The sequence below is a fragment of the Papaver somniferum genome, unplaced genomic scaffold (genome assembly GCF_003573695.1).
Source record: "Papaver somniferum cultivar HN1 unplaced genomic scaffold, ASM357369v1 unplaced-scaffold_135, whole genome shotgun sequence".
Taxonomy (NCBI): domain Eukaryota; kingdom Viridiplantae; phylum Streptophyta; class Magnoliopsida; order Ranunculales; family Papaveraceae; genus Papaver; species Papaver somniferum.
The window spans coordinates 3,280,492-3,287,497 of NW_020622713.1; the positions used below are offsets into that span (position 1 = coordinate 3,280,492).

Sequence of the window (7,006 nt, forward strand, 5' to 3'; positions counted from 1 at the left end):
CAACAAAACCAAAAAAAATCGCCAGTGAAAAGCTAACATTTTACAGTGGATTATGGAGAATAAGATAAAGAGACGGAAAAGGAGAATAATTTTTTATTGATATAAGTAATCCTATTACATATCTATAGTATCCTTTATATATAATAGGAATAAGACCCTGGCTATTATATTGGGATGCACATACGTGGGCTAAAGCCCTACAACAATAAAATTAAAATACCGAGTTCAAAGAGTCCGACTTTGTGCACCCCTCTAAAACCGGGGTGCACATTCCTCCCCTCCTTATTGGAGGAACGGGTGGCCACAAAACCACTATTTGCTTGATGCCTTTTTTTATTGTAATTCCCTATTTTCACTCAAAGAAAACAAAATAATCTCTCCACTTGGTGCTCCATCATCTTGCTCTTCTTTTAATGTCTTCTAGTTCGTCATTTGAATTAGCTTTCGTTCTGAAAGAGATACATACTATAAAATTTGTCTTTAAAAAAATCTCAAGAATGTTTAGGGACTATTAAACTCTGTACTTTTGATTAACTTACTGATAATGCTGATGATCATATGTATATGTAATTTTTTTAATGAAAAAATGATTAACTATCATCATGTCGTATTTGACTATCTATATCATATGTATATGTATGATCATATGTGAGTCCGAATTTGTGCACCCCTCTAAAACCGGGGTGCACATTCCTCTCCTCCCTATTAGAGGAACAGGTGACCACAAAACCACTATTTGCTTGATGCCTTTTTTATTGTAATTTCCTATTTTCACTCAAAGAAAACAAAATAATCTCTCCACTTGGCGCTCCACCATCTTGCTCTTCTTTTAATGTCTTCCAGTTCGTCATTTGAATTAGCTTTCTTTCTGAAAGAGATACAGACTATAAAATTTGGCTTTAAAAAATCTCAAAAATGTTTAGGGACTATTATCAACTCTGTACTTTTGATTAACTTACTGATAATGCTGATGATCATATGTATATGTAAATTTTTTTTAATGAAAAAATGATTAACTATCATCATGTCGTATTTGACTATCTATATCATATGTATATGTATGATCATATGTGAGTCCGACTTTGTGCACCCCTCTAAAACCGGGGTGCACATTCCTCCCCTCCCTATTGGAGGAACGGGTGGCCACAAAACCACTATTTGCTTGATGCCTTTTTTATTGTAATTTCCTATTTTCACTCAAAGAAAACAAAATAATCTCTCCACTTGGCGCTCCACCATCTTGCTCTTCTTTTAATGTCTTCCAGTTCGTCATTTGAATTAGCTTTCGTTCTGAAAGAGATACATACTATAAAATCTGGCTTTAAAAAATCTCAAGAATGTTTAGGGACTGTTATCAACTCTGTACTTTTGATTAACTTACTAATAATGTTGATGATCATATGTATATGTAAAAATTTTTTAATGAAAAAATGATTAACTATCATCATGTCGTATTTGACTATCTATATCATACGTAACTTTTTAAAATCCTAATTATCCTTACACTCTCTGGACGTGGATCCATATATAGTATGTACTCAAATGATTAAATTCCATGCTTCAAAAAAAAATACTGATTAAATTCCATGCTCAATTGGAAATTCAAATCATCCTTACACAAAATCTTTGTTATCTCAGGAATCCTTTTCCACCAAAATTAAATCTTCCTCATAGATCCCGGAGAAAAAAGAAAAACGCATGATAATTACGTATTTCATGCTTGAAGTTTTTCAAACTAGTATTAGGATAACAAGAAAATTTCTTTGAAAATTCCAAATCGATAGATATCGATAGAATATAAAAAATAAGATAAATTCAGCCGAATATGATTGATAAATTCTTATTTTGAAAGAACTATCGAAAGAACGATGAAGATAAGCCAACTTTGATTATTAAGAACGACGGAGAATAAGGAAAGAGAACCAATTTTTAATAGAATTCCTATTTAGTATTATCCAATAATAGAAGAATAAAAATAAAAAAATAAATAGGAAAACGTATTTAATGGAACCGGAGAAAAGGTAGAGTCAAGGTGGTTTTGGCCAACAAATTCCTCCAATATGGAGGGGAGGAATGTGCACTCCGGTTTTAGAGGGTGCACAAAGTTGGACTCGTTTGTAAGACAGGAAATGAATTCAAAAGTAAACTACATTGAATTTGAGGAGGAAAGGAAACGATACAAACAAAAAAAAAATTCTAGTGTCATTCAACAAACACCCCTATCTTCAAAGTCTCGTAACTTTATAAGTTGGACACGGTATGGAGAAAACTAAAGAAGATGTAATAACTGGTGGTAAGAAAGTTAAAGATGGTGCAACTTTGGGGTTTCAATGGACAAAAAAGATACTAAGACCACCTAGGAATCTATTTTACAAAAACAAATGTGTTTTTCCAAATCTGACGGCTCTAGATGAGCGTGTTATGGCGATCGACGACCACTATTTCTTTAAAAGTGCAAAAGACAAATTGTGGCTAAGAATGAACCCTCATCTCATGCTGGGATCCGACGTCCCAGATCTCTTTGCATTTGATCCCCTCTTCCGTTACAAAACCCATAACCACTGAATCCTCATTTCACTTAACCTCCTCTTCCGTTAAAAGAAATAAATTAGGGCTATTCAATTCCTTAGAATCATTTAATTTGATGCTTTACGGTAGCTCTATATTCCCTTACATAAACCTCAACATAGGTTATCATCTTCCCATGTTTCTTCATTTCTTTCTTCCGCATACTCTCTCGAGACTATTAGGTAAGTACCATCTTCAATTTAATTTTTCTTCGACTTTCTATTTGATTAATGTCTTCAATTTTAATGATGTTTCTTCCATATCTTCATTTGATTTTTCATTGTGACTGTTAGGTCAGTTTTATCTCCAGTTTAAATTTTCCTAAATTTGTATTTGATTCAAATGTTAACTTTTCTAGGCTGACCAAATAATAATCATTCAAAGCTGAAAAAGAAAACGCATCGAAGGAACTCAATAGCATTTCTTCAAAGATGAATCTCAATTATCAATCATAAACCAGGTATGACATTCTCTCTTTCTCATTTTGGTTATCTGAAAGAAAATGCACCTATTCATATAAAAATGGCTTCAACGGCAGATGTATATTTTACTGGAAGTATGTTTTGTCTCTTAACTCATTCTTTTTGTAAGATGGATTTTTCTGAAAATTTTGATGTATTGTTGCAGATTTTGGTTGGTGGAGGACTTTGAGAAAAGAATCAACATTCATAATGGTAAATGTCAATTGAATTCCGCTTGATTCTAATTGTTTTGTGATGTATTAGGTTTGGGTGTAAGATGTAAGATAAAAACATACATGGACTTTTAAAAAAAATCTCTCATCTCAAAGATATCCCGTTCACCTTTTCAATTACCAAAACAAGTATTTGTCCTGATTTCAATCCCTTTGATTCAGGGCAATCAATTTCATAGTTACACTAGAACCGCAATTCTCCCCTTGAAATGTTGCTACATAAACCCCAACAAAGCTTATCATCTTCACCGGATTTTCCATTTCTTTCTTACGCCTATTCCATCAAGACTACTAGGTATATTTTTATGTCTTTCCAAATCAGGGACCCCCATCTCTTATATTTGATCTCTCTTTCTTGATAGACCTTTATTGGAGTTTCTTAAATTTTTAGATGTTTTACTGCAGAATATTGGTGGTGTACTTAGCATACAGCTTTTATCCATGATCCATCGCAGGTAATGTTACTGGATTTTTGTCATCTTTATTTTGCATAGTAATCAATTTTTTTAGAATACCCTGTAGTTGAATTAACAATTTTGAAAAAATTAGGGTCTTTAATCAAATTAGGGCTAAGATGACTTGAAAGAGAATAAAATCTTCTGCTATCAGGCCTCAATCTCATATAGGGCATAGTAAAAAAATCAGTAGTTTTAATTAGTTCTTAGGTAATCTTAATCATTATGATTCCCTTAATCTCACTTTTGGTTTTCTTAATGCGTCTACTTTTTTCCCTTGAAGATTTTTGTTTTTGGGTTTTCTATCAAGTACTTTTAAATGATCATATTAGTGGAACTAAAAAGTAAGAAGTGTGATTATTGCTTTTTGAAGTATCTAAATTGATAAACCAGTAAACAAAAATAAATCAGGTAAAAACATCTCTGAACCTTGATAAAAAGTTTTTTAATTTTCATTTTTGTTGTAGTACCCTCGACAGAGTTGTTTTTTGAATACAAGTTCATTTTACCATGAGTTTGTCCAATTGTGTTTTGCTAGATAGTGTACCAGGAGAAACTATTGAGTACATACTATAGTAACCAATATCTTCTTAGTTTGTGTAGCTTTTTAGTAGGGTGAACATGGTTCCGGTTTTCACCCAAAACCGGACCGAACCAAACCGATTAGAAGAAAACCGAACCAAACCATTTATTGATGGAACATTTTTGATTAAAAATGTTAAAAACTGATAGTAGTGGTTCGGTTTTGGTTTCTGTTAAGAACCGAACCAATTCCCAGTGAAAAACCGATTGTTAGTGGAAGGGTTATTATCCTGATTTTCCACCGTAGATTTAGGTTTTAAATCCTACCCATTGATTAAGAGTATAAAATTAGAAACCCTAGAAACTAAATCTCTTTTTTTTCTCCCATCTTCTTTTTTCTCCTCGTCTGCGACTGCTACTCAGTACCCCTTCTGTTTCTATTTACTTTCTCATCTCTTTCTCATGTTCCTACAAGAACAAGAATATAACAAAGCTTAAGAAGAACAGATACAAAACAGAGAAAGCTTATTTGTGTAATATAAGTTGATTTAGGATTTTCCATATTGTTTATTTTTATTTCTAGAGTTGTAGATATTGTTTACTGACTGTTGAATTGATTGGGTTTTTTTTTTTGTAACGGAGAAGATGTGGTGGTCGTCGTTCGTGATGGTGGTGTTTTTTGTATGCAGTGGTGGTGGAGACATGGCGATTACTGATATATATTATACTATGACCTCTTCTTTTTTCTGGTGAGGTGAGAAACTTGTTTTTCCCTTTTCAATTATCTGATTCATTACATCTTTCAATTGAATGTTTGCATGTTAATTTTAACATAATAATGTTTTTGTTTGATTGGTTGTTTGTGGGTTTAAATTTGGATCCAATTATTTGATTTTTACTTCAATCCAGGATGATGTTGATGGATGTCTTGAGTATTATGTAGATCTTGCAGGAGCTGCAAATTCCAAGCACAAGATTCCTTTTAACGTCCCAAATCCCACTCAAGGACATTCAAGATTCATGTTCTCAAGGAACCTTGGTTGATCCCTGGTTATACATGTTTCTTCTTCAATCTTTGTAAACTCTTGGTTACATTGTCCTGTAACTTTTTTAGGGGTACATACCCATCTTGTAAATCCAATTTCATAGATAAGATAATCATATATGTAAATTCCTTTTGATGTTAATGATGGATTTAGGCAAGGTTTTTTTGTGATATTTGATTTTCTGTGATTTTTTTTTGAACAGTTAGTTACCTAAGACTGACACAATTATCGGTTATCCAAAACCTAATGGTTAAAACCGAAACCGAAGGATAAAACTGAAACCAAAATCATTGGTTGATGGCTCGGTTTTGGTTTGGAAAATTAGAAACCGAGAATAGTGGTTTCGGTTTTGGTTTTGGTTTTGTTAGAAACCGAGCCGAAACCGACCATGAACAACACTACTTTTTAGCCTTATTAACTATTCTCAATCTTCTTTTGCTGAGGTTACCTTTTTGCACAAGTGAGATCTAAGTTTTTGGGATTTTCAATATAAGCTGTAGGAAGTATATTAGCTCATCCCTCGGAATTGGGTTTACAAAGCACAAATTTTCAAGTGGGTGCTAAGTCGCTAAAGTCCTTTTAGGTGTTAATCACATTAGATATGGGAAATCACAGTATGACTTTGGAGTATCTGGAAGCATGTTGTTTGCGTCTTCCGAAAGGAACTAATTTGCTTAGTTTTTGAGGTATGTAGTGGAGAGAGATTAATCAATCCATTTCATTTCGGAAAATGCGAAGATAACAGCATCTGAAATGATGCGCATATAAGGTACACACATGTAAAACTAATCCTGTTTTCATTGTTTCTATTGGTATTGCTGCCTACTGTATTTTGCATTTTTTGAAACCCATACCATCCATCCAGCGGAAACAATGTAAAGATAACACTACGGGGTTAGATGACGAACGAGCCTGGCAAGTCCTAAACATAAATGGAATAAAGGAAACGCATGTTGTTTTTGTAGTCTCATTGTCCTATATCAAAAAAAAATATCAAGGTAAAATACTGTTTTTTTGTAATCCAATTTAATATCCATGGTTTAAAAACTTTTGTAATTCATGTCTTTGTATTTCTTCCTAGGAATGTACTTTATGTGCTCCATGAATGACACTAAGATCTTCTTAAACTTGACATTCCTAAGGTTCATGACATTAAGAAAATGTATAACTGTGATTTCACCGTCGTTATAATTTGTCATGCCTATTTAACAAATGAATCAAACTAACTTGACTTTAACAACAGGTCGTGACGCCTTATTCCGACACGTCAAATCACATTACCATCTCGAGGTAAGTACTAATACTTTTTCATCCATTAAGGTTTGGTAAAAATTTCTTTGTGATGTATTCTGGATGAATTAAACATTGCTAGAGATTACTGTAGCAATGGTCACAAAAAAATATAAGATATCATTGTTTCGTAATATAGTATATAGTGGATGTATTGACACTCCCATGGATGTTATCCACAGTCTTGTGATTTGGGTTTTAAACTAGATGTTCTTCTTAGTTTTTTAAGAAGTAGAATTTTTCCTCTGGCATAAAATTTCAAACTCCATACCCCTCTCCGTATTGTTAGGGTTTTTGTGGCCAACTTTTATTCAGTTAATCACAAGGTTGAATTGTTGTGCTCGAAAGAAACAGAAGAAATTTCTCTGCTCCTTCATATTATAATTATCTTATGCAGTGAAGGTGTGTTTATGCTCCTTCGCTGGATCGTA

At 33.1% G+C, this 7,006-nt stretch overlaps 1 long non-coding RNA gene across 1 annotated transcript; it reads left to right on the forward strand.

Moving 5' to 3' along the window:
* The first annotated feature begins 2,136 nt into the window (after positions 1-2,136).
* Positions 2,137-5,457, forward strand: LOC113333922. The gene is made up of 6 exons (XR_003352439.1): positions 2,137-2,750; positions 2,927-3,028; positions 3,196-3,242; positions 3,668-3,717; positions 4,885-4,993; positions 5,149-5,457. It is a non-coding gene; the product is annotated as an uncharacterized LOC113333922 (long non-coding RNA).
* Positions 5,458-7,006: the final 1,549 nt, after the last annotated feature.